The 24,897-nt window shown below is 33.8% G+C and overlaps 1 long non-coding RNA gene across 1 annotated transcript in view; it reads left to right on the top strand.

Moving 5' to 3' along the window:
- LOC119870629 overlaps positions 1–9,654 on the top strand; it is a 126,178-nt gene extending 116,524 nt beyond the window's left edge. The window contains exons 2-3 of the long non-coding RNA XR_005353015.1: positions 8,767–8,859; positions 9,545–9,654. This is a non-coding gene — a long non-coding RNA (uncharacterized LOC119870629). The remainder of the gene's footprint in view (positions 1–8,766; positions 8,860–9,544) is intronic.
- The last annotated feature ends 15,243 nt before the right edge of the window (positions 9,655–24,897 follow it).

Below are 24,897 nucleotides of genomic sequence, written 5' to 3'. Positions count from 1 at the left end.
GATCAAATCTGTGAGTAAAAAAATGCTAGCTCTAAGCAATTAATATCACTATTCATGAAATCACATGTGGCTGTGGTCTTGGAGGATTTCTGTGACAATATATTCTACCAGGCAAGTTTTAAAAATACTGACCTTACTTAGTTTACCCATTTGACATATTGACATAGACTGAAGAGTAATGATATCACTGCTGGATTCTGATCTGAGATCTATTACTAAGCTGATTAAAAACTAGCATAATCTCAAATTTTCTTTTCAGTTTTTTTAACTTGCATAAATGATTTAAATGTACAATTTCATGACTTATTTTTTTATTAAGTTTTAAATTTTAATTTCAGAATAGGTAACGTATAGTATTATATTAGTTTCAGTTGTACGATATAGTGATTCAACACTACCATATGTCACCTGGTGTTCATCATAAGTGCCCTCCTGAATCTCCAGCACCTATTACCCCCATCCCCTCCTGCCCATCTCCTCTCTGGCAACTCTCAGTTTGTTCTCTATACTTAAAAGTCTGTTTCTTGATATGCCTCTCTCTTTTTCTTTTCCTTTGCTTGTTCGTTTTGTTTCTTAAATGCCACACATGAGTGAAATCTATGGTATTTCATTATTTTTTTAATTTATTTTTTATTGGTGTTCAATTTACCAACATACAGGATAACCGCCAGTGCCTGTCACCCACTCACCCCCACCCCCCGCCCTCCTCCCCTTCTACCACCCCTAGTTCGTTTCCCAGAGTTAGGAGTCTTTACGTTCTGTCTCCCTTTCTGATATTTCCCACACATTTCTCCTCCCTTGCCTTATATTCCCTTTCACTATTATTTATATTCCTCAAATGAATGAGAACATATAATGTTTGTCCTTCTCCGATTGACTTACTTCACTCAGCATAATACCGTCCAGTTCCATCCACGTTGAAGCAAATGGTGGGTATTTGTCATTTCTAATAGCTGAGTAATATTCCATTGTATACATAGACCACATCTTCTTTATCCATTCATCTTTCGATGGACACCGAGGCTCCTTCCACAGTTTGGCTATCGTGGCCATTGCTGCTAGAAACATCGGGGTGCAGGTGTCCCTGCATTTCATTGCATCTGTATCTTTGGGGTAAAACCCCAACAGTGCAATGCTGGGTCGTAGGGCAGGTCTATTTTTAACTCTTTGAGGAACCTCCACACAGTTTTCCAGAGTGGCTGCACCAGTTCACATTCCCACCAACAGTGTAAGAGGGTTCCCTTTTCTCTGCATCCTCTCCAACATTTGTGGTTTCTTGCCTTGTTAATTTGCCCCATTCTCACTGGTGTGAGGTGGTATCTCATTGTGGTTTTGATTTGTATTTCCCTGATGGCAAGTGATGCAGAGCATTTTCTCATGTGCATGTTGGCCATGTCTATGTCTTCCTCTGTGAGATTTCTCTTCATGTCTTTTGCCCATTTCATGATTGGATTGTTTGTTTCTTTGGTGTTGAGTTTGATAAGTTCTTTATAGATCTTGGAAACTAGCCCTTTATCTGATACGTCATTTGCAAATATCTTCTCCCATTCTGTAGGTTGTCTTTGAGTTTTGTTGACTGTGTCCTTTGCTGTGCAAAAGCTTCTTATCTTGATGAAGTCCCAATAGTTCATTTTTGCTTTTGTTTCTTTTGCCTTCCTGGATGTATCTTGCAAGAAGTTACTGTGGCTGAGTTCAAAAAGGGTGTTGCCTGTGCTCTCCTCTAGGATTTTGGTGCAATCTTGTCTCACATTTAGATCTTTCATCCATTTTGAGTTTATATTTGTGTATGGTGAAAGAGAGTGGTCTAGTTTCATTCTTCTGCATGTGGATGTCCAATTTTCCCAGCAGCATTTATTGAAGAGACTGTCTTCCAATGGATAGTCTTTCCTCCTTTATCAAATATTAGTTGACCATAAAGTTCAGGGTCCACGTCTGGGTTCTCTATTCTGTTCCATTGATCTATGTGTCTGTTTTTGTGCCAGTACCACACTGTCTTGATGACCACAGCTTTGAAGTACAACCTGAAATCTGGCATTGTGATGTCCCCAGCTATGGTTTTCTTTTTTAAAATTCCCCTGGCTATTCGGGGTCTTTTCTGATTCCACACAAATCTTAAAATAATTTGTTCTAACTTTCTGAAGAAAGTCCATGGTATTTTGATAGGGATTGCATTAAACGTGTATATTGCCCTGGGTAACATTGACATTTTCACGATATTAATTCTGCCAATCCATGAGCATGGAATATTTTTCCATCTCTTTGTGTCTTCCTCAATTTCTTTCAGAAGTGTTCTATAGTTTTTAGGGTATAGGTCCTTTACATCTTTGGTGAGGTTTATTCCTAGGTATCTTATGCTTTTGGGTGCAATTGTAAATAGGATTGGCTCCTTAATTTCTCTTTCTTCAGTCTCATTGTTAGTGTATAGAAATGCCACTGATTTCTGGGCATTGATTTTGTATCCTGCCACACTGCCAAATTGCTGTATGAGTTCTAAGAATCTTGGGGTGGAGACTTTTGGGTTTTCTATGTAGAGTATCATGTCATCGGCGAAGAGGGAGAGTTTGACTTCTTCTTTGCCAATTTGAATGCCTTTAAATTAGGCAATCTAGAAGAAATGGATGCATTCCTGGAAAGCCACAAACTACCAAAACTGGAACAGGAAGAAATAGAAAACCTGAACAGGCCAATAACCAGGGAGGAAATTGAAGCAGTCATCAAAAACCTCCCAAGACACAAGAGTCCAGGGCCAGATGGCTTCCCAGGGGAATTCTATCAAAAGTTTAAAGAAGAAATCATACCTATTCTACTAAAGCTGTTTGGAAAGATAGAAAGAGATGGAGTACTTCCAAATTTGTTCTATGAGGCCAGCATCACCTTAATTCCAAAACCAGAAAAAGACCCCACCAAAAAGGAGAATTACAGACCAATATCCCTGATGAACATGGATGCAAAAATTCTCAACAAGATACTAGCCAATAGGATCCAACAGCACATTAAGAAAATTATTCACCACGACCAAGTAGGATTTATCCCCGGGACACAAGGCTGGTTCAACACTCGTAAAACAGTCAATGTGATTCATCATATCAGCAAAAGAAAAACCAAGAACCATATGATCCTCTCATTAGATGCAGAGAAAGCATTTGACAAAATACAGAATCCATTTCTGATCAAAACTCTTCAGAGTGTAGGGATAGAGGGAACATTCCTCGACATCTTAAAAGCCATCTACGAGAAGCCCACAGCAAATATCATTCTCAATGGGGAAGCACTGGGAGCCTTTCCCCTAAGATCAGGAACAAGACAGGGATGTCCACTCTCACCACTGCTATTCAACGTAGTACTGGAAGTCCTAGCCTCAGCAATCAGACAACAAAAAGACATTAAATGTATTTCATTAGTTATTTCTCAATACAGCATGCAGAATTTTTCATACACAATAAAGTAATAAATTTCAGTCAAAAGTATTCAGATGATTCACAAAATTTCATAACTGATGTTAGAAATGATGGATTGTTGCTATTGAGAGTTTAGTTTGTTGTTGTTGTTTCCCAAAGCTGGGTTTAATATTTCTTTTTCGGGCTGGGACCGATTGCACAAAGTCAATCAAAATTACTAAACTTAAGTCAGTAATGCTTTTGCTTTAATGCAAGTGAGTCTGCAGTAATCACCATAACTCATACAATGAATGATAAAAATTGACTGAGTCTAACTATGATGGAATTGTTTTTGACTTTCAAAAGTTAATCTTACTTTAAAAATAACTATATTTCTCACCTTTTATTAAAAATTTGCAATCTTTCTGCTGACATTATTCCATAATATGCCTTTCTATGAAGGCATCTTAAAAATTCAGTGCAATCTTTGGTCTTATCAAGTGGTACAGAATTTACAAAGAATATTAGTATCCATATGGCATGCACATGAATAAGCACATCTCATGTTTTATTTCTTCTTGTCATTTATTTTTACTTAGAGATTTGCATTGGATAACTTAAAGATCATGACTACAAGTCATTGAAATTAAGGTGCAGTAGCAAAAAGATTTTCATAATTGTTTCTGATTCTGTTGCTTATTTGTTCAACTTTCTTGCAAGTTTAAGACCTGCATGGCAACCTCATTAGCTGAATTTACTCTTCTTGTTTTGTCCCATATCACATGTTGTCTGTGAATATTGTGTATTTTTCCCCTAAAAAATTGATGTTCTTAAGATATCATATAATTGGTATTAATAATTGTTAGGAGAAAGGTCTAGGAAGATATTTCTTTTTAATTTACATGAAATAACCAATTCACATGAAACAACCAGATTCTGTTAAAAATATAATAATAAAAACTGTGTATCACTGAAGATCAAAGAGGCATCCTGTGTTTGTGGATAGAACACTGTTAAGGAAAAAAATTGGCTATCTAAAGGTCCTTTATAGGTTACCCAAAACTATGAATTCAGTCCCTACTAAATCATTGTAGGATATGCAAAATTTTAAGTCCTTTAGGATCAGAATCTCTACCTATTTTGCTATTGTATGTCTCATAGCTAACACAATACTTGGTGCATGCGCCCCAAGATTATTTGCTGAATGACCAATAGGAAATCAAAGAAAAACTAGAATTTTTGAGTATACATGGTAATATCATGTATCTATTGTACATACAATATTTTGTATTTGCAAGTAACTACCAATGTTCATCTCTATTTCAGAGAGATTCAGAAATGGTTGTTCTTTTTATTTTGTATGTTTTCCTACTAAGGCTTTTATGAAGTGAAATAATTTGTGAAATAAGTGAAAGTAAATGTTTTAAGATTCTAAATCTAACTTTTCTTCTTTTATGCCAAAATTTAGCAAACTATTTGTGTAGAACTCAGTAAATATTTCCAACTTTGGAGCCCAGGATTCTCTGGCAAAACTACTCAACTCTGACATTTTAGCATGAGAATGGCCACAGACAATGTATAAACAAATGGACATGGCTGTGTTTTAATAAGATTTTATTTTAAAAATTAGGCTGTCCAGTTATAGTTTGCTGACCTTGATGTACATTATGCCCTGTCTCTGACAATGCTGGGTTTATTTAATGTCTCAAGGATCATACAAGGAAGTACTTCTTGATTGAAAAATCTAGAGATGAAGGTCAAAAAAGATGTTAAGCTGAATTTCAAATATGAATGAAACTGTCTTCTTGAGTCTGATGTGTTTTAGTTGTTATTGTTACTTGTATAACACAAAGCCCACCTTGTCTTTCCTGAGAGCAGAGAGTGGTTAGATTCCCCCAAACTTTTATGCAGCCAGTTCAGTATACTCGGAGTTTCTGTGAAGTTGAGGATACTCCCTAGGAAAGGCGCTGACACTGCAAGCTGATGATATTTGTGGTGTGCTGACAATATGATTCACTCATTTGGAGACTGGGGATGGCTGCCTGCTGTTCTCACCTCCTGTTCCAAGATGTGTGGTGACTTTAAAAAGATAAAATCCAATTGACACAGCAACTGTAGATTAACCTGTGGATTTCTTTTGACCTGGGCTTTTGCTCCTCTTAGATCTTTATCTTCCACATTCTATCTGCCTTCCTTTCAGCTTGCAATATCTCCTCCCCCAGTATGAGAAATTGATGTCCTGGTTCTGGCACTTGGTTACTTAGCTCATTTTTTGCAATTCAAACAAACTCTTACTGTTTATAATATTCTGACTTCTAGGGCCAGAGTTTCCTGTACAGTAGTTTACCCATTCCTCTATTGCCTCTGAATTGATGTCTTGCCAATTATCTTATTAATTTATTTCAGTGTTTTATTTGACAAGCTTTATACTTTTTTTTACCAGTTATTAAAACACATGTATTCATCCATAAATTTTGGAAATAAGAAATACATATATGGCATAAGTTGGCCATCTAAGGGAGCACTCAAACTTGAAGTGGAATCTGCAGAGTATGACATGAAGATAATTCATAATTATGTAGCAGGCTTTTCCTGAGATGCCATGGCTTTGTAGCATTTAAAGTTATTTGGAAATTCATTCTAGTTAAATCAATTTAGTGGTTCCTTTGCATGGTATAGCAGAAAACTCGTTAACTTCCTTTTATTCTCCAGAATGTATCTTTCACTGATTTTATATCATCCAAATTATATTCATCCTTACTTGGCTATCACTTGCTAATTCGAGGCTTGATCAAAGGCAGATCCATTCAGAAACTACACCATAGTAAAAAATGATCTTCGTGTATAGTGACAAGATCTTACACAATTTCTTCTAGTTTCTGCACAATGAAACATACAACTGCATATGTGTATGATTCAAAAGTTAAAGGGCTGTTATATAAAGGGGCAGCATTTACGTATTTTATATATTCTATAACTTCAGCTACTGTGTGCCTTAAATACTTAATATAACTCTGGTTAAAATTTTAAAAATTGAGAATTCAGCCAACTCAACAGCATAATAAATTTGTCTCAGTGTGGAAATCAATTCTTAAATTAAAAATTTAACAATTTCCCTGGCAACAGTAGCTGGTGCTGGCAGATGCATTTAGCCACCAACTACTAGATGAAAACATGTATTCTTCACTACAAACTCTGGCACATATGGTTTATTTTTAAAAATAGGATAATATATGCTCAGTGCCTCTGGATTGGGAAGATAGCTGGATCTCAGGATACGGAAAATGAATATAGAAAAATGATATCATTTTCCATACACTTTTTCATATATCATTAAGAAATCCTTTAAAGTTGGATTGCTTTGCGGGGTGAGGGTAGAGGGGAGTACCTTCTGAAAAAGCAAAGCAAACAAATAATTTTATAACTAGAAAAAAACTAAAAAATATAATCTGTAAGGCAATAATTTTAGAAATGTATGTGAAAAGTACATGAATGTTTAAACTGCCCTTTGAAACAGGGTATGATATTTGTAAGCTTGTGTAATCAATACTGTGATAGAAAGAATAAGCCTTCACTTTGAAGAATTAATGAAGTCTCTGAGCCCCTTATAGTATCCACCATGAAACACAACATAAGAGTTAAATTGTGAGAGTGGGTTTTCTGTTTCCTTCTTTTTGCAGAATTGGATTACTTACAATGCATCTTTCTCTTTCTGGTCTACAGACTTATTTAATTTCCATTTCCTTATGGATATTCTTTTTTACTGTATATTTGGTTTAGTTTAATAATTCTATTTTTTCTAACTAGCATATTTATTTTGAAATCTTCTTAATTTATCTCATACTTTCTTGATGTTCAAAAACTCCTTTAGCTATTTTTTCTCCTAGATTTTGTCATGTTACAGATTGTTTTAAGTGCCCCACCCCCAATTTTGAAACTCTTTAAGTTTTTCTGTGATATTTTACAACAATTTCTTTTCAGATTATTTCTTCTATTTCTGAAATTCAGATATGAACCATGAAGACAATCTTGACCCTGAAGCTGCCCTCCTCCTTTATACTTAGGGAATTAAAACAAACAAACAAACAAACAAAAACAAACTGGAGACTTGCTCCCTAAACTACAAAATACACTGATGTTGCTTAGATCACAGGTGTCTCTAAGAATGACCGAAGTGTTTTTATATTTTTATTCCTTTCCTCATATTTCTCCTTGAATAAGTTAATAACAGTTTTGTTCTGTGTAAATAGTCCCAGTTAGGTAGACTAATTGCACCCTATCAGTCATCCTTTTTGTTGTTGTTGTTCTTTTTTTTTCTGCAGTAACATTCATCACTTACATATTCAGTCATCCTTTCTAAGTCAGATTTCAATTTGCCTCAGGTTTAAAAACCAGTCATTTTAGAATTTTATTTTCCCAGTTTTAAAAAAATATATGGTATCTTTACTTGAGTATCTTTCATACATATATTGATTCTAAAATAAAGTTAATGGGCATTTAAAAGAGATTTTGGACAGTTTATACCACTTACGTGCATTTAAAAACACAATGCACATACATCCATTTCAAAACTGCAGCTTTCAATCTACAAAATCTAGCTTTGGTTATGCCTTTGATGATTCACTGTTTTGTGTAAAATGTTTTTGTGCATGATATTGTATATTATTAAAGATTTGTTAATTATCATACCATATATAATTTTCATATACGTAAACTATATTTTCATTAAAAATGCAATATATATACTTACTTTTTCTGTAATGAGTTAGTTCTGTACTAATAACTTAGAAGTTTCTATGAAAAAGAAAATGTTGATTGGCATTTTGTTGTTGTTACTGTATTATTATCAGTGTATTATCAGCAGGTTATGTGTAATGCATATTTATAATTGAAAATGTAAGAAATTAACTGAAACTCTGAACTTTATTTTTAAACTTTCTTTAACTTTGAAGCATACTCCCATTATTCCAATGGGGATAGATTCATATTAACATTCTAGCCCATTTTAGTCCTTGTAATGAGCCTAAAATAGCTGCCAGCTTGCCGTGCTGGAATTAATGATAATTAAATGTAACACAAAATGTATTTCCATATTTTGTATTGCTCAGATGATTTCATCTCAGATGTAGTATGATTCTTTTTAGAGATGACTACTGCTATTTAATCTCTTTTTCAATTTTAATTTGAATTTCATATTGTTCCTGACTGTTTAATGAATATTTTGGGAGATGGCCATAGTGTTGTTAATTATACTGGAGACTGAGTATAATTAATTCTTTTGGACCCAAAGTCAGCTAGTTAATCGATTTCTGATGAAACTGGAGATTAAACACAGATAGTTCACCTCTTCCTTCATTCATTTTAATTCTTCTCTCTTCAATTCAATCAGATTACTTTGGGAAGTCATTGCTGGCAAATCAATTTGTGAAGCTGTTTTGGACATTATCCAGATGTTAATAAATGGGTGATCTTTCCCATCAAGGTAAAATTAAGAATTTTTAGTTTCAGTTATTGAAAATTAAAAGCCACCATTATTATTGATAATTCATATTTAAGTAATTTATAATTGTCTATTAACAATTGTCTCATGCAATCACACATACAAAAAGTTATTGGCATGGCACTCCTAAGAACCCTAAAATCGTAAAGAGGCAAAGGTTTACCATATTCCCAAATACATTTCCTACTGTATAGTATTTCTAATAATTGAGTTCATAACTCATGAAGACAAAACTGATTTCTTAAATAATTCAGTGCTCTTAGTATGGTTTGAATAACATAAGATGTATGGTAACAATTTTCAATGCTATATATAAGGATATATCATATTTTTATTCTATAAAATGCCTTTAATACAGTAACAACAATAAAAAATAAAATGAGATATAGTAAACTGACACCATTCCTACAGTCAAGGAATAAAGCTTTAAGGATCTTCTTCATATTTTTCATATCATTAGAGATAACTTTTAAACGTATTTTGTGAAACGCATATTGAAGCATTTAAATGGAGATATCCTCAAATAATATTTGTTACTGGCACTAAGTTTGATGAATTATTACCTCATCAAGTCAGTTTACTTAAGCTTGTTTCAGTAAAAATGAAGAGTCTCGCTTACTACAGGCATACCACATTGTATTGTGCTTTGCTTCATTGTGCTCTGTAGATATTGTGTTTTACAAATTCAAGATTTGTGGCAACCCTTACATACAGCGAGTCGACCAGGCCCAGTTTTCCTACAGCATTTGTTCACCTTCTGTTTCTTGTCACATTTTGGTAAGTTTCACAATATTTCAAGCTTTTTCATTATTATTTATTTGGCGATATGTGATCAATGATCTTTGATGTTATTGTAATTGTTTCGGGGCACCATAAACTGCACCAATATAAGACAGTGAGCTTAGCCAATAAATGTGGTGTGTGCTCTGACTGCTCCACTGACCAGCTATTCTTCTCTCTGCCTCTCCCTGGGTCTTCTTATTCCCTGAGAAACAAGGAAATCCACCTTAGGCCAACCAGTAACCCTTCAATGGCCTCTCAGTGTCAGGTGAAAGGAAGAGTCACACATCTCTCACTTTAAATCCAAAGCTCGGAATGATTAAGTTTAGTATGTCAAAAGCTGAGATTAGCAAAAACTAGGCCTCTTGTACCAAACAGTTAGAAAGTTGTGAACATAAGGGAAAAATTCTTGAAGGAAATTACAGTGCTACTCCAGCAAAAACATAAATGATAATAAAGCACAACAGCCTTGTTGCCAGTATGGAGAAAGTTGTTGTTGTTTTTCTTAAAGATTTTATTTATTTATTCATGAGAGACACAGAGATAGGCAGAGATACAAGGCAGAGGGAGAAGCAGGCAGAGCCTGACGTGGGACTCAATCTCGGGTCTCCAGGGCCACGCCCTGGGCCAAAGGAGGCACTGAACCGCTGAGCCACCTGGGCTGCCCTGAAGAAAGTTTTAGAGGTCTGGATAGAAGGTCAAACCAGCGAGGACATTCCCTTAACCCAAGGCCTAATCCAGAGCAAGATTCTAACGCTTCAGGTATATGAAAGTGGACAGGTGAGGAAGCTTCAGAGGAAAAGTTTGAAACTAGCAGAGGTTTTCATGAGATTTAAGGAAAGAAGCCATCTGTATAACATAAAAGTACAAAGTGAAACAGTATGTTTTGGTGTAGAACCTGGAGCAAGTTCTCCAGAAGGTCTAGCTAGGATAATGAATGAAGGTGGCTACACTAAACAGGCTTTCAAGGTAAATGTAACAGGCTTTTATTGGAAGAAGAAGCTATTTAAGACTCATAGCTAGTGGAGAAGTCAATGCCTGTCCTCAAAATTTTAAAAGACAGGCTGACCCTTTGGTAGAGGCGCCTGGAACTGGTGACTTTCAATTGAAGATAATGGTCATTTGCCATCCTGAAAATCTGATAGCCCTTAAGAAGTATGTTAATCCTACTCTGACTGTGCCCTATAAATGGAAGAGCAAAGGGGATAACCACATCTGTTCACAATATGGTTTGCCACATATTTTAAGCCTGCTGTTAAGACTTAACTGCTCAGAAAACAAAAAAGAAAAAAGAAAAACAACCAGAAAAAAAACCTCTTTCAAAACATTACTGCTCATTGACAATACACCCAGTCACCCAAGTGCTCTGACAGAAATGTACAATGAGATTAATGTTTTCACGTCTGCTAACACATCCATTCTGCAGTCCATGATAAAAGAAGTAATTTTCATTTTCAAGTCTTATGGTTTAAGAAGTACACTTTGTAAGCCTATAGTTGCCATAGATATGGATTCCTCTGATGGCTCTTGGCAAAGTAAATTGAAAGCCATCTGGAAAGGATCCACCATTCTAGATGCCATTAAGAACATTCATGGGAAGAGATCAAAATATCAACATTAACAGAAGTTTGGTAGAAGTTGATTCCAACCCTTGTGATGAGTTTGAGAGGTTTAAAACTTTAATGAAGGAAGTAAATGCAAGTATCTTGGAAATAGCAACAGAAGTGGAATTATAAGTAGAGCCTAAAGTTGTGACTTGAATTGCTATAATCTCATGATAAAAATTTGAATGAGGAGTTGTTTGACACGGAAATAAAATGGTTCCTTGAGATGGAATCTACTCCTGGGGAGGATGATGCGAAGATTGTTGAAGTGACAACAATGGATTTGGAATATTATATAAACTTAGTTGATAAAGTAGAAGGCAAAGTTTGAGAGTATTCACACAAATTTTGAAAGAAGTTCTACTGTTGGTAAAATGCTATCAAACAGAATCACATGCTTTAGAAGAAGTTGTGAAAGGAAGAGTCATTCTATGTGTGGCAAACTTTATCATTCTATTTTAAGAAATTGTCACAGCCACTCCAGCCTACGTCAGCCACCACCCTGATCAATCAGCGCCATCAAATTGAGGCTGTACCTCCCACCAGCAAAAAGATATGACTTGCTGAAAGCTCAGATAATAGTTAGCCTTTTTTAGCAATAATGTATTTTTAATTAAGGTAGGTACATTGTAAAGACATAATGCTATTGCACACTTAACAGACACAATATAGTGTAAACATAAATTTTATATGCCCTGGGAAACCAGAAAATTCATTTGACTCTCTTCATTGGGTTATTGACTATTTAGTGGTCTGGGACTGAACCTGCATTATCTCTGAGGTATGTCTGTATATTTCCCATACATTAGAAATTGAATTCTTATGACTACTTCTAATAGCTTTTGACTTCTGCATTGTTCCATTGAATTATGGGAAAACTCCAAAAACCTCATAATCTAACATTGATTGTACAAATGCAATTCTTTGTAATCTGACCTCTGAACTTGCAATTCTGTTACTAGACTTTATTGATGAAGATATCATATTGGCAAAATAAGGAATAGTTATATTTTAAGACTATCTAATTATGTATAGGTAGACCATTGGATATTGTTTCTTCTGAATCAAATAATTGTAGTTTGAATTTATTTACTTTTTTTAAAGATTTTATTTATTTATTCATGACAGACACAGAGAGAGAGGCAGAGACTCGATCCCAGGTCTCCAGGATCATACCCTGGGCCAAAGGCGGCGCCAAACCACTGGGCCATCCGGGCTGCCCTGTAGTTTGAATTTACACAGCCTTTTGTGAATGAGTAAGCATCTCGATAATGTTGTTTCATTACCATAAGAAAGCAAACTACATTTTAGACATCAAAGAATTTGAAGAGGAGTCAAACCATGTGATGTGAATTTTATTATTTAAGTAGATATTTTAAAGGCAAAATGACATTAAGTTCCTCCTTGTAATGAAGAATTTTATGGTGGTATTTGACTTCTATAAGCATAATAACATGGTTTAATATGCAAATCTTATCTCTCTCTATATATATATTCAATATATATATTCTCTCTCTATATATATATATATATATTCAAGCATATGTCATTCCTAAGTAACTTAAGCAATATCACATCTCCAGGACATGGTGGAGCCTAGATTTGAACCCAGGAAGTTTGGCTCAAAAGCCCTTAATTTTAAACTACAACTCTTAGAGAGGAACCAATTTCTAGTCTGACTTCAGAGTCTATACTCTAGATTCTACAGACAGTATCACATAAAACCTATCAATATTGTAAGATGTTACCCAGCAAAGCAACATCAAGATCATGTACATTCCAAACTGTCCTCTGCTTGATGTTCTGTCACTTTTCACAACACTCAAAACCACTTATGTTTTAAAAGAAACTTCGTATTCTAATATGAATATTCTTTCCATACTCCTTGTATATCCTCTTCGTTCAGTTCCTTGAAATAGCATTTTTTATTTATTTAAGTTTAAAGAATTACCATATAGCTTATTTAGTTTCAGAGGTAGAGTTTAGTGACTCATCAGTTGTTCATTACGTCAAGTGCTTTTCTATTTTTTTTTTAATTTTTATTTATTTATGATAGTCACACAGAGAGAGAGAGAGAGGCAGAGACATAGGCAGAGGGAGAAGCAGGCTCCATGCACCGGGAGCCCGATGTGGGATTCGATCCCGGGTCTCCAGGATCGCGCCCTGGGCCAAAGGCAGGCGCTAAACCGCTGCACCACCCAGGGATCCCTCAAGTGCTTTTCTTAATGCCCATCCCCCAATTATCCCATCCCTCCACCCACCTGCCTTCCAGCAACCCTTAGTGTGATTCCTATATTTAAGAGTCTCTTGTGATTTGTCTCCCTCTCTTGATTTCATCTGATTTTATTCTTTTTTAAAAGATTTTATTTATTTATTCATTTGAGACACAGAGAGAAAGGGGCAGACATAGGCAGAGGGAGAAGCAGGCTCCATGCAGGGAGCCCAACGTGGGACTCCATCCGGGAACTCCAGGATCACGCCCTGAACCAAAGACAGACGCCCAACTGCTGAGCCACCCAGGCATCCCTCAACTGATTTTATTCTTCCCTCCCTTCCCCTATGATCCTCTGTCTTGTTTCTTAACTTCCATATATGAGTAAAATCATATATTTGTCTTTCTCTGACTGACTTATTTCACTTAGCATAATACCTTTTAGTTCTATCCATGTTGTAAATGGGAAGATTTCATTCTTTTTTGATGGCTGAGTAATATTCCATTTTTTAAATCCATTCATCTGTTGATGGACATTGGGCTCTTTCCATATTTTGGCTATTGTGGACGTTGCTGGTATAAACATTGGGGGTGCAGGTACCCCTTTGGATCACTATGTTTGTGTCCTTGGGTAAATTCTAGTAGTGCGATTGCGGAGTCATAGGGTAGCTCTATTTTTAACTTTTTGAGGAACCTCCATACTGTTTCTCAAAGTGGCTGTATGAGACTACATTTCCACCAGCAGTGGAGGAGGGTTTCCCTTTCTCTGCATTCTCGCCAATATCTGTTGTTTCCTGATTTGTTAATTTTTGCCATTCTGACAGATTTGAGATGGTATCTCATTGTGTTTTTGATTTGTATTTCCTTGATGTTGTGTGATGTTGAGTATTTTCTCATGTGTCTGTTGATCATTTGTATGTCTTCTTTGGAGAAATGTCTGTTCATGTCTTCTTCCTGTTTTCTGACTGGATTGTGTTTTGGATGTTGGGTTTGGTAAGTTTTTTAGAGATTTTGGATACTAGCCCTTTATCTGATAAGACATTTGCCAATATATCCTCCCATTCTGTAGAATGTCTTTCGGTTTTGTTGATTGCTGTGCAGAAATTTTTTATCTTGATGAAGTCTCAGTAGTTCATTTTTGCTCTTGTTTTCCTTTCATTTGGAGACATGTTTAGCAAGAGGTTGCTGTGGCCAAGGGCAAAGAGGTTTCTGTCTATACTCTCCTTTAGGATTTTGATGGATTCTTGTCTCATATTTAGGTCTGTTATCCATTTGAGTCTGTTTTTGTCTGTGATGTAGGAAAATGGTCCAGCTTCATTCTTCTGCATGTGGCTGTCCAATTTTCCCAACACCATTTGTTGAACAAACTGCCTTTTCTCCATTGGATATTCTTTCTTGCTTTGTTGAAAATGAGTTGACCGTAGAGTTGAAGGTTCATTTCTGGATTCTCTATTTGGTTCCCTTGATCTATGTGTCTGTTTTTGTGCCAGTACCATACTGTCTTGATAATTACAGCTTTGTAATAGAGTTTGAAGTCCAGAATTATGATGCCACCAGCTTTGGTTTTCCTTTTCAAAATTCCTGTAGCTATTCGGGGTCTTTCCTGATTCCATAAAAAATTTAAGATTATTTGTTCCAGCTCTGTGAAAAATATTGATGGTATTTTGATAGGGATTGCATTAATTGTGTAAATTGCTTTAGGTAGCATAAATATTTTAACAATATTTGAAGAAGAAATAGTCTTTGTTTTTAGGTGTCTTGTCTGAGTCATTTCTTCTATGAAACCTAACAAGGTTAGGTTAAAAATTGACAAAATCCCTTCTTTATGATCCTATAGTAATTTAAAAATATTTTATAAAATATTTAATATAGTATTATACAATTGGTTATAAAAGTAGTTAGTTTAGGATTCCGTGATTTTTTAAAAAGATTTATTTATTTATTTGAGAGAGAGAGAGAGTAAATGAGGAGCAGGTCAAAGGAAGAAGAAAATAAATCCTCAAGCAGACTCCTTGCTGAGCCTGGAACCGCACTTGAGGCCAGTACCAGGCCACTGAGATCATGACCTGAGCTGAAACCAAGAGTTTACTGTTTAACCAACTGAGCCACGCAGGCACCCCAGAATTCCATAGATTTCTTAAAGTAGTGAGACTTTTGTTTTGTTTTGTTTTTTTATCTTTATCCCCACTCACTTAATACATTGCTTGTTAGATAGTTGGAATTAATTTTATATTTGTTGAATGAATGGTCTCACCTTAGAATAATGTAAATAAGAAGTTTGAGTTTATTATCTCATAAATACATGCACTATTGGCCTAATGATTCTATATTTATTTACTGTTTACTCTATGAAAAATTAAGTGAGATTTCACAGAATATCTTGGCAAAGGCAAAACTCTGGAATCCCATCAAGGTTGCATCCTTGTATGGGATATCTGTTTTCTAAGTTGGTTTGAGTCATTAACCTGACTTCCAATAAATTCTGGCACAGATGACTTTGTTATGCATAATGAAAACTGTTTCCATTCATTCAGACTGCTTTTACAGCAAACTGCAATGGTTCTCTGGTAAGCATAATAAGGACATAGTGATTTTAATTGAGGACATTACTAAGATTTATTGATCTGCATGTGCTAATGTTGGAATTTAAAGGTCAAGAAGCCACAACATTGACACAAAAATGTCAGTATAATGGATTTTCAGTGAGGCATAGGGTCATTTTAAAAAGATAGCCCTGATTACCCAAAATTTCCAGGTATAGTCACCATGAATTGTCTTCCTCCTACCATTATAAAAGTATCAGTCTCATTTCGTGTTGCTGTTTTATGAGATTAGAAACAACAGGATATTGCTATGAGTGGAATGAGACATTTTTTGGACACATCAAGAAAGAATATTATTAATTTTATGGTTGATGTTTTACAAAAACCACTCACCAATGGTTTGTGGTCAATATTCAATACAAGTCACTTATTCAAGTAGACAGGTGCTTATGTACCATGAGGCATGTTCATCCCTGTTTGTGTTAACTTAGTGCTGCTAAATGGCTAAGCTGTCTTTACTCCCATTCTATTTTCAAAACAAATGGGTTTGAGCTTTTATTTTATTAAAAAAAAATCAAGGATGACATATGTTTAAGGATATTAAAGATATTCTCCTTTTATAAATAAAGTGGTAGAAAATTTGTATAAATTATGTGTACATTATAAATAATGCTATTTATGAAGAAATCAGAGGTATAGAGGACGTAAAATTTTCATTTTTGTTTATTTCAAGATTTCTTCTCTTGCTCTTCTTTTCTCCCCACTTCTCTCTATGTGGAAATCTTCACAACTTCTAGCACAGGCATTGAGTTCCCTTAAACTTGTATTTCCTGCCTGCCTTCTAACCCTCAAATCCTTAATTTTAGACATTGTATCACACAGCAACATATAATGACAGAAAAAGCATCATTTCAGCCTATTTCAGTAATTGTTGTTCTTATGTTTTGCTTGAAAAACAATGAATAACATCTTTGTAAAAATGCATATAGTCCATTATGAGAGAGGTAGTTCAGTCATCTCATTCATATGTGTTTAAGTTCATGGAGAAATATTTATTTGGTACCAATATGTATCAGTAACTAAAGGAAAGAAATGGTCTCTAACTGTAAGTAATTGACAGTCCAGTATAAAAAAATGAAACGATCTATAGTATTCTGTTAGTATCAGGCATATTTCTATTATGATTGAAAACATAAGGCAAATTAAGAGATTTTATGATGTCCTCTTAATAAAACTCAGACCTGGAAGTCAGCAAATTAAATGGAATATAATTCAGGGATCACTTCATTAGGCAATCATTGATTTGTTATCTGCCCTGTGCCAAACTCCTTGGTAAGTATGGGGAATAAATAGTTGAATAAAGCATCCTTCCAATTCTTACCTCTATTAGAAAGACATACTCATTAACAGGTATTTTCCATTGCATGCAATGAGTTTTTATTAGCATTTGGCACCTAGTTCTAAAGAAACAGAATAGACAGACATTCAGCCACACCTGCACAAAGTCTCTCAGAGGAAATGAAATCTGAATTACAGCTTGAGGCAATATATAATCAGCTATGTCACAAGTGACATAAAATTATATTTAAAAATAATCTGCGGACTTTCAGATGTTGGAAATTACACGGCTCTTTGGGAATACCTGAAGATATTTCATAGATAGGATTATTTTGGAGGTAGCTCTTATTCAAAGGATTTCAATAATCGATGAAAGTTTAAAGGATTTCAGTAATCAATGCTATCATTTCCATTTTAGGATGAATAATATTTATGCAAATCTTCAATGGAATAACACTCAAAGAACTAAGTGCAAAAAGAAATTATTTCTTCACTTTGTAATGTCACTTTCCTGCTTTCTAGGAAAAAAAGGCCATCATGTGTAAGAATTGTGTATGTTGATTTAAGTTCAATGATTACAGATAAATTTATAAGAACAATTTAAAATGCCAAATATAATTGAGTTACAAAACTGTTATTAAAGAACTTCTATGGAGGGGGCCTGAGTGGCTTAGTTAGTTAAGCATCTGCCTTTGGCTCAGGCCATGATCCCAAGGTCTGGGATGGAGCCCCACATTAGGCTCCCTGCTCAGCTGGGGGTCTGTTTCTCCCTCTTCCTCTATTCCCTCTCTAGTGCTCGTTCCCACTTCCAAGTAGATAAATAAAATCTTAAAAAAAATAAATAGAGAACTCCTGTGTTTGTACCATAAATCATGCATAATAAGTAGATTGTACTCTTAAATGTGTGTGTGTGTGTGTGTGTGTGTGTGTGTGTGTGTGTGAGAGAGAGAGAGAGAGAGAGAGAGGCCACAGTATTGTTATCCTGAAGTTAGCTTAGTGGAATATGATACTTTAAAAGGTAACCCAAATAAATTAATAGAAAAAAAAAAAAACTTGAGAGAATTTTAAGACCAGTGAAATGAAAAACCAAAAAGCAGAGAAGCTGATAATCTTGAATCATTGGTACTGGATGTTTTTAAACTATTATTATGTGTACAGTTTTGTTGTATCTTTATGATAGTTATTTAACATGCAGAAAACAACATAAGAGAATTCAGGAAGACAGAAATAAAAAGTCTGATAGAAAAAAGTGAGCAGGACATTATGTCTGAAACATAGTTTCTTCTTTTTTTTTATTTATTTATGATAGTCACAGAGAGAGAGAGGCAGAGACACAGGCAGAGGGAGAAGCAGGCTCCGTGCACCGGGAGCCCGATGTGGGATTTGATCCCGAGTCTCCAGGATCGCGCCCTGGGCCAAAGGCAGGGGCCAAACCGCTGCGCCACCCAGGGATCCCTGAAACATAGTTTCTATAGGTCCACTAAGACAAAAGGCTGAAAAGTGGGTGGACTCTATAGCAAAAATAAACAAAGGAAATATTTCCTTATTGTAACTAACATATGAGATAAATTAGGTAGAATATGTATAAAGAAACTACTACAATAAACTAAAAGAGGAATAAAAAGGAAACCTCAGAAATGGTAATGGCAAAACAGACAGACGGACAAAGCCCACAATAATGTATTCCTTGATTCAACATTACATTGGTTCCAAAGTCCAGGCCGATGTTTGTTCATTGTGATAGTGTCAGCACATGGTACCTTACTTAGGCCACGATAGGCACTCAAAATGTTCGCTGAATGATGAAATCATTATAGAACAAATACTGTAACCAAAAATAAACATGGATATCTTCACAAAAGAGTGAATGTAATACACATCATAGATTTGAGGAAAGAGAACTTAGTCTAGATTTAGCTGTATGCAAGAATAAGAGGAAAAAAAAGGAGATAAAATATTTTCAAGAAAAACGTCTGCACCCCTGGAAGAAAAACCTAGAGATAAAAGAAAGTGATTTGATTAATATGTTGAGATAATTAGTTCAATATCTTTGCCAAATCTATCATACATGTATATTGAGACACCCAATGAGAAATTTAAGGGTGTTGAGTTGGTAAATGTTTATTAAAGGTGAAAGCTAAGGGAATTCTTGTAATATCCTACAAACTAGTATTGGTAGAACTTTAAAAAATTAGGTTTCCTTTGTTACTGCTGTCCTTCTAAAAATCATTACATGTAAGGGCCCTTCTATTCCAAATTTTCACATACATATATGTCTTGCACTTCTAACATCAGCAGCTTTCCTTCACTTTCAACTGTCACGATGACTCACTTTTGTAATCTCCAACCTGCTAGGTTCTGCTTCACAAAAGTACTTTGTATTTTTAAATTCTTCTTTTTATGAAAACTGTGATATTTTTTCCCCACATTACTCCCATTTCCTTAAAGGCTTTACGATTATGCTTACTGATTTATTTCTATGGTAGTGCATTTTAGCAACAGTTTTAGCAATTACTTCCTGTTAAAACTTTAATGGAGACAAGATTAACAGCAGGAGAGAGGTTTTGTTGTTTTACTTTTGTTTTTTAAGTAGGGAAACAATAAAATTACATGCATGTGAAAATTAGGACTTTGTTGTGATTATTCACTTCCAGCTCCTGGATTTAAAATGCAGCCTCTTATTAATAAGGAGGGCACTTTTTATAATGAGCACTGGGTGTTATATGTAAGTGATGAATCACTAAATTCAACTCTTGCAACCAATACTATACTATATGTTAACTAAATAGAATTTAAATAAAAATTTGAAACAAAACAAACAATGAAGCCCATAATGTAAATAAAATAAAATAAAATAAAATAAAATAAAATAAAATAAAATAAATAAAATAAAATAAAATAAAATAAAATAAAATAAAATAAAATAAAATAAAATATAGCTTTTACTGGATAGGATTTACCATTCCTAAATGAACTCTTGGAATTTAAAATTATCTTTTGGAAGGCTGTTTCATTTCATTTCATGTCAAGGATGTTATGGTTAAAACTAAGATAATTCTTTTGAATTAGTTTCTTCCTATCTTTTCCTCCTTTTTTAAAAAATAATTCTTTCCTTTTTCTTATTTTCTTTTAAATGACCAGTGTATGTTTAAAAAGAGTTGTGTAAAAAATAAAAATCACTTTCTGTGAGTCATGAATAAATAACATGGAATAAATCTTAATCCAACTGTTGTTGGCCAAATACCTGATTTATATAGCCATCATGAAGCCATAGTTTGTTATATGTTTGATGAACATTTGATTATATTTGAGTGACATTAATTTAAAATCATATCCAGATTATTAAATTGTTTATGCCATATGATTTCCTACTCAATGTTTTGGTATTATAGGGACATTATGACAACCTGCATGAAATATAGTTAACTTATGAATCATGTAGTTTTAGTCATGTTCACAATTGAAAAATAATGTATAATATGTTAGAAATTTCCTGTTTTCTCAGCATTTTAGAAAATAGTCCTTGTCATAGTAACTGTTGAATTAGGATTTACAATAAAGCAAAACCTTCATTTGTTAAGTAAGTAAAGTTTTTATTAGTCAAACAATATCCTAGACAAAAAACAAAAACAAAAACAAAAAAACCCAAGAAACAAAACAACCTCCCCCAAAACCTGACTAAATATTTAAGAGAAAAAATTCCAAGGAAGAGAAATTATGTTTTCTCTTACATCGGACGCTCAAAGATAATTTTAATAGCTATCTATTGACTCAATGATAGTTAAAATTCATAGATAGTTTCAAAAGTCAGAGCCAATAGGGATAATCTATTATTTTTCATGTAAATAAAAGTAGACAAATGTGGATGATTTACTAATGACTGTTCTTTTAAATTGCATTTATCCACTCACTAACCCATGCAAAACTGATTTCAAGGTACATATTACATTCTTTGTCAAAGAATTATATTGGGATCCAAAGCTGTTGCATCTACAATTTTAATTAATGTCTTCTTTCACAAATTGTATAGCTGTATCCTAAAAAGAACAAAATCCATTGCGGCCACTTTGATTAGTGACAGAGCAGCAGTATTTGATAAGAGCAGCAGCATTTGGTACAGTTTCTCTAAAAGTCTTTAAATTTCTCTTTGCTACACAGTAAGAATACAGATATATCTAAGAATGGTTAAATTGGATATTAACAAGATGATATTCAATACACTTTACTGTCTTCTACATAAGTAAGACATATATATATTTTTATTATTAAGTATAGTTCTCCCACTACTTAAAAAATAGATATCTGGATATTAGTTCTACTGGTCTTGTTAATAAAATTCCCTAAGATGAGATTTAACCAGAGAACAATTATGTTATCCTAATTAACACCAATATCAAATTTCCCTAGCCTTTCTTACTCATTCCTGCATTTTTTAAGATGTGCAAAAATTTTGCATTAAAACAGGTCTACAATGATAAATAAACTTCACAGTCAAAACAGCTTAAAAATAAGTATAAATATTTAAAAGTATTAAATATGTAATCAGCCTAAGTGATATGGCTTATATGGAAGGTTAACCTGTCACTCAGATATGTATCAATTTAAACCACATTTTCCAGTACATTGTTTCAAAAAGTATGCATTCTTATTCTCCTTTGCTGGGTAATATAAAAACTGATAAAATCAAAGTTAAGGAATTTATTATAAATACCTTCAACAAATCTAACTACCTAGTTGTCCTCTGTCCTTATATTATACAGAAACAAATGTCACTAATTTAGAGAAATTTAAAAAGTTATCTGAGTTTGATTTTGTAAACTAACTTCCAAGTGCAAATTACAAGTGCTTTGTACATTTAAAATTTTACAGAAACTTTATTTAAAATATTAGCCATTCTGTTTGCATCCTTAAATCTCCAAATCCCCAAACATTGTATAGATAAATTCATATGGGTGTAGTTGTGACTCTAACATAAATAAATGGTCAGCTATGTTAAAATGAAGGCCATATTGGGATGACTGTAGCTGTGTCATTTGTTTGCTCAAAAACATGTGCAATGTACCAAGTTCTAATGTTTTTGTACTATGAAACTATCTACATTTTATCATGTTTGAAGTATGTCTCCTATGAATACAAAGGCCACAAGAGCAACAATTTTCTTAGTTGAAACTGAGAGTTTTATTCCAGAAGAAAGATAAGTGAATACAAAAATATAGTCTTGTTACTTTGATTTGTGTCCAGCTACACTGACAATATAAGCAAAAATATTATAATAAAAAGAGTCTCAAATTGAATTATTTAGCACTGAAAAATCGGTCAGAACCTAGTTTTGATAAATCTAGGTAAAATATAGTTGGCATGATATATGCATAATGCCCAGGGCTTATTCCAAATTTGAAGATTTAAACCCAACTTTTACATGTAGGGATAGATATTAAAATGACACAGAGTAAAAATGATTATGATTGAGCTTTTTAGTAAGACATGAGTCTTACTATGAAATATGAAATATCTATGAAATATCACACCATAGTCTTTTAAACTAAGGATTAACCTTCCATGGGAACTGTTCTGTGGAAAGAAAGAAAATAATAAAAATTTTAGATGCATGTAGTGATGCCTAAAGTCCTGTTTTAATTCACATTATCAGTAACTCTGCAGTTCTTTCTCTCATGGCTAATGTATTCACTATTTCATAACATTGGACAAGAAGTGCAATTTATCGAACTAGAAACTCAATACGTCACACAATATTGAAATAGTATAGTAGTTCTGTCATAGAAACATCACCATTATATTATGCATTATGACATTTTAGACAACAGAAAATACTGCTTTTGTCTCCACAGATGCATAGTGCTTTCACTGCAGAAAGGCAACACTGTAAAAAAGATGCTTTTACCAATACTCTGTGGTTGTGGTGGTACTAACAGATTCAATTACAGTGCAAAGTAAAACAGCAAGTGCTTACTTTTTTCTCCTTTGAAATTGAATATCTTCCAAAGCAAGATTCTGAAATAGAAGCCATTTTCAGTTTTGATCTATTTACTCTTTTTTCGTTTATAATAATAAGAAAACATGATAAAATGGTACTATTCATAACCTCTTTAAAAAGAAAAATAAGTGCTCTCTAGAAAGAATACCTGAATACTCCAACATCATAACATCATAATTTTCAATAGGAGATAGGGAAAAAATATCTTCAATTGAAGTTATTTCATGTATTTTTACCATAGTTTAATTTTTTTATTAAGTATTCCTCAGGCAACCCGATTGCAGTTGTGAATCTTCCAACCTATCAGTCTGTTCTATTGATCTAGATAGTAATCTTTTGTGGTCACCAAGTACTTCTGTGAAATTCCTGCCAAAAGCTGTATCCTATTTTCATTGATCCAAAAATATTTGCCAGATGCTTATTCACAGAAAAGCCACTTTAAAAATGGCAACTAATAATAGTGAATGGAATTAAATATATCATGTTTAGTGGTTTCAAATTATCTCAAAAGTGGTAAGATACATTAAGATACAGGTAAGATAGAGTTATAATTTATTTTTATATGTATAATTTTATATGTCCAAATTTAACCACCAATGTATAGTTAATTTAAAATTGTATTTTAAAATACACTAAAAAAAAAAAAAAAACTACGCTAAAGGCAGATTTATGCTCAGTGATGCTCAGTGGTTGAGCATCTGCCTTTGGCCCAGGGTGTGATCCTGGAGCCCCCGGATGAAGTCCAACATCAGGCTCCCTGCATGAAGCCTGCTTCTCCCTCTGCCTATGTCTCTGCCTCTCTCTCTCTCTCTCTCTCTCTCTGTGTTTCTTATGAATAAATAAATAAAATCTAAAAAAAAATACTACAGTTAGGTTAACAATGAGCAAATGGAAAAGAAAGAAGAATGATTGATGAAAATATGTGAAAATATATAATTAATATTGAACACAGAATCTAAACTATTATGTGCCTGTATTTAGGAAAATATAAGAATTAGAAAAAAATAATATTTTAAGTATTAGAACATCCAACATGTTATGACCAGCTTCATTTTTATGAAGATACCTCAAGATAATTAAATAAGACACCAATACAGGCATGTTTGAAGTATGAGCAAGACAAAGTCATTTCATAACTATTAAGTTTCAAATTAAGAACCAGCTGACCTTCTAAGCAGGGCCAAACCACTAACATTTGTGCGATGTGCATATTCCTTTCAATATTTTTCTTAAGTAAGGATATTTTATAATGATCATTTTTTATCAGAACTATTTACATTAGAAATTTGACATACTGATTTTGAAGAAATGGTAAAAAACTTATTCTGAGGAATCTTAACTTGCTCAACCATAAGATAATAAAAATACACCCAATAAAAATATGGATAAAGAATGAAAATAAGTAAATTAAAAGAATGTCAAAATCAGTAGTCATTAGGGAAATTCATGTTGAAGCCACAAGAAGATACCTCTATGTAAACTATTATAAAGGCTAAAAATTAGAATGGTTAAAAACATGAAGCATATAAATTATTTGCGAGGATGTGG

This window comes from Canis lupus, chromosome 1 (genome assembly GCF_011100685.1).
Source record: "Canis lupus familiaris isolate Mischka breed German Shepherd chromosome 1, alternate assembly UU_Cfam_GSD_1.0, whole genome shotgun sequence".
In the NCBI taxonomy this organism is placed as follows: Eukaryota; Metazoa; Chordata; class Mammalia; order Carnivora; family Canidae; genus Canis; species Canis lupus.
The sequence above is the reverse complement of the archived record's forward strand: the minus strand, read 5'-3'. Positions and strand labels throughout refer to the sequence as shown.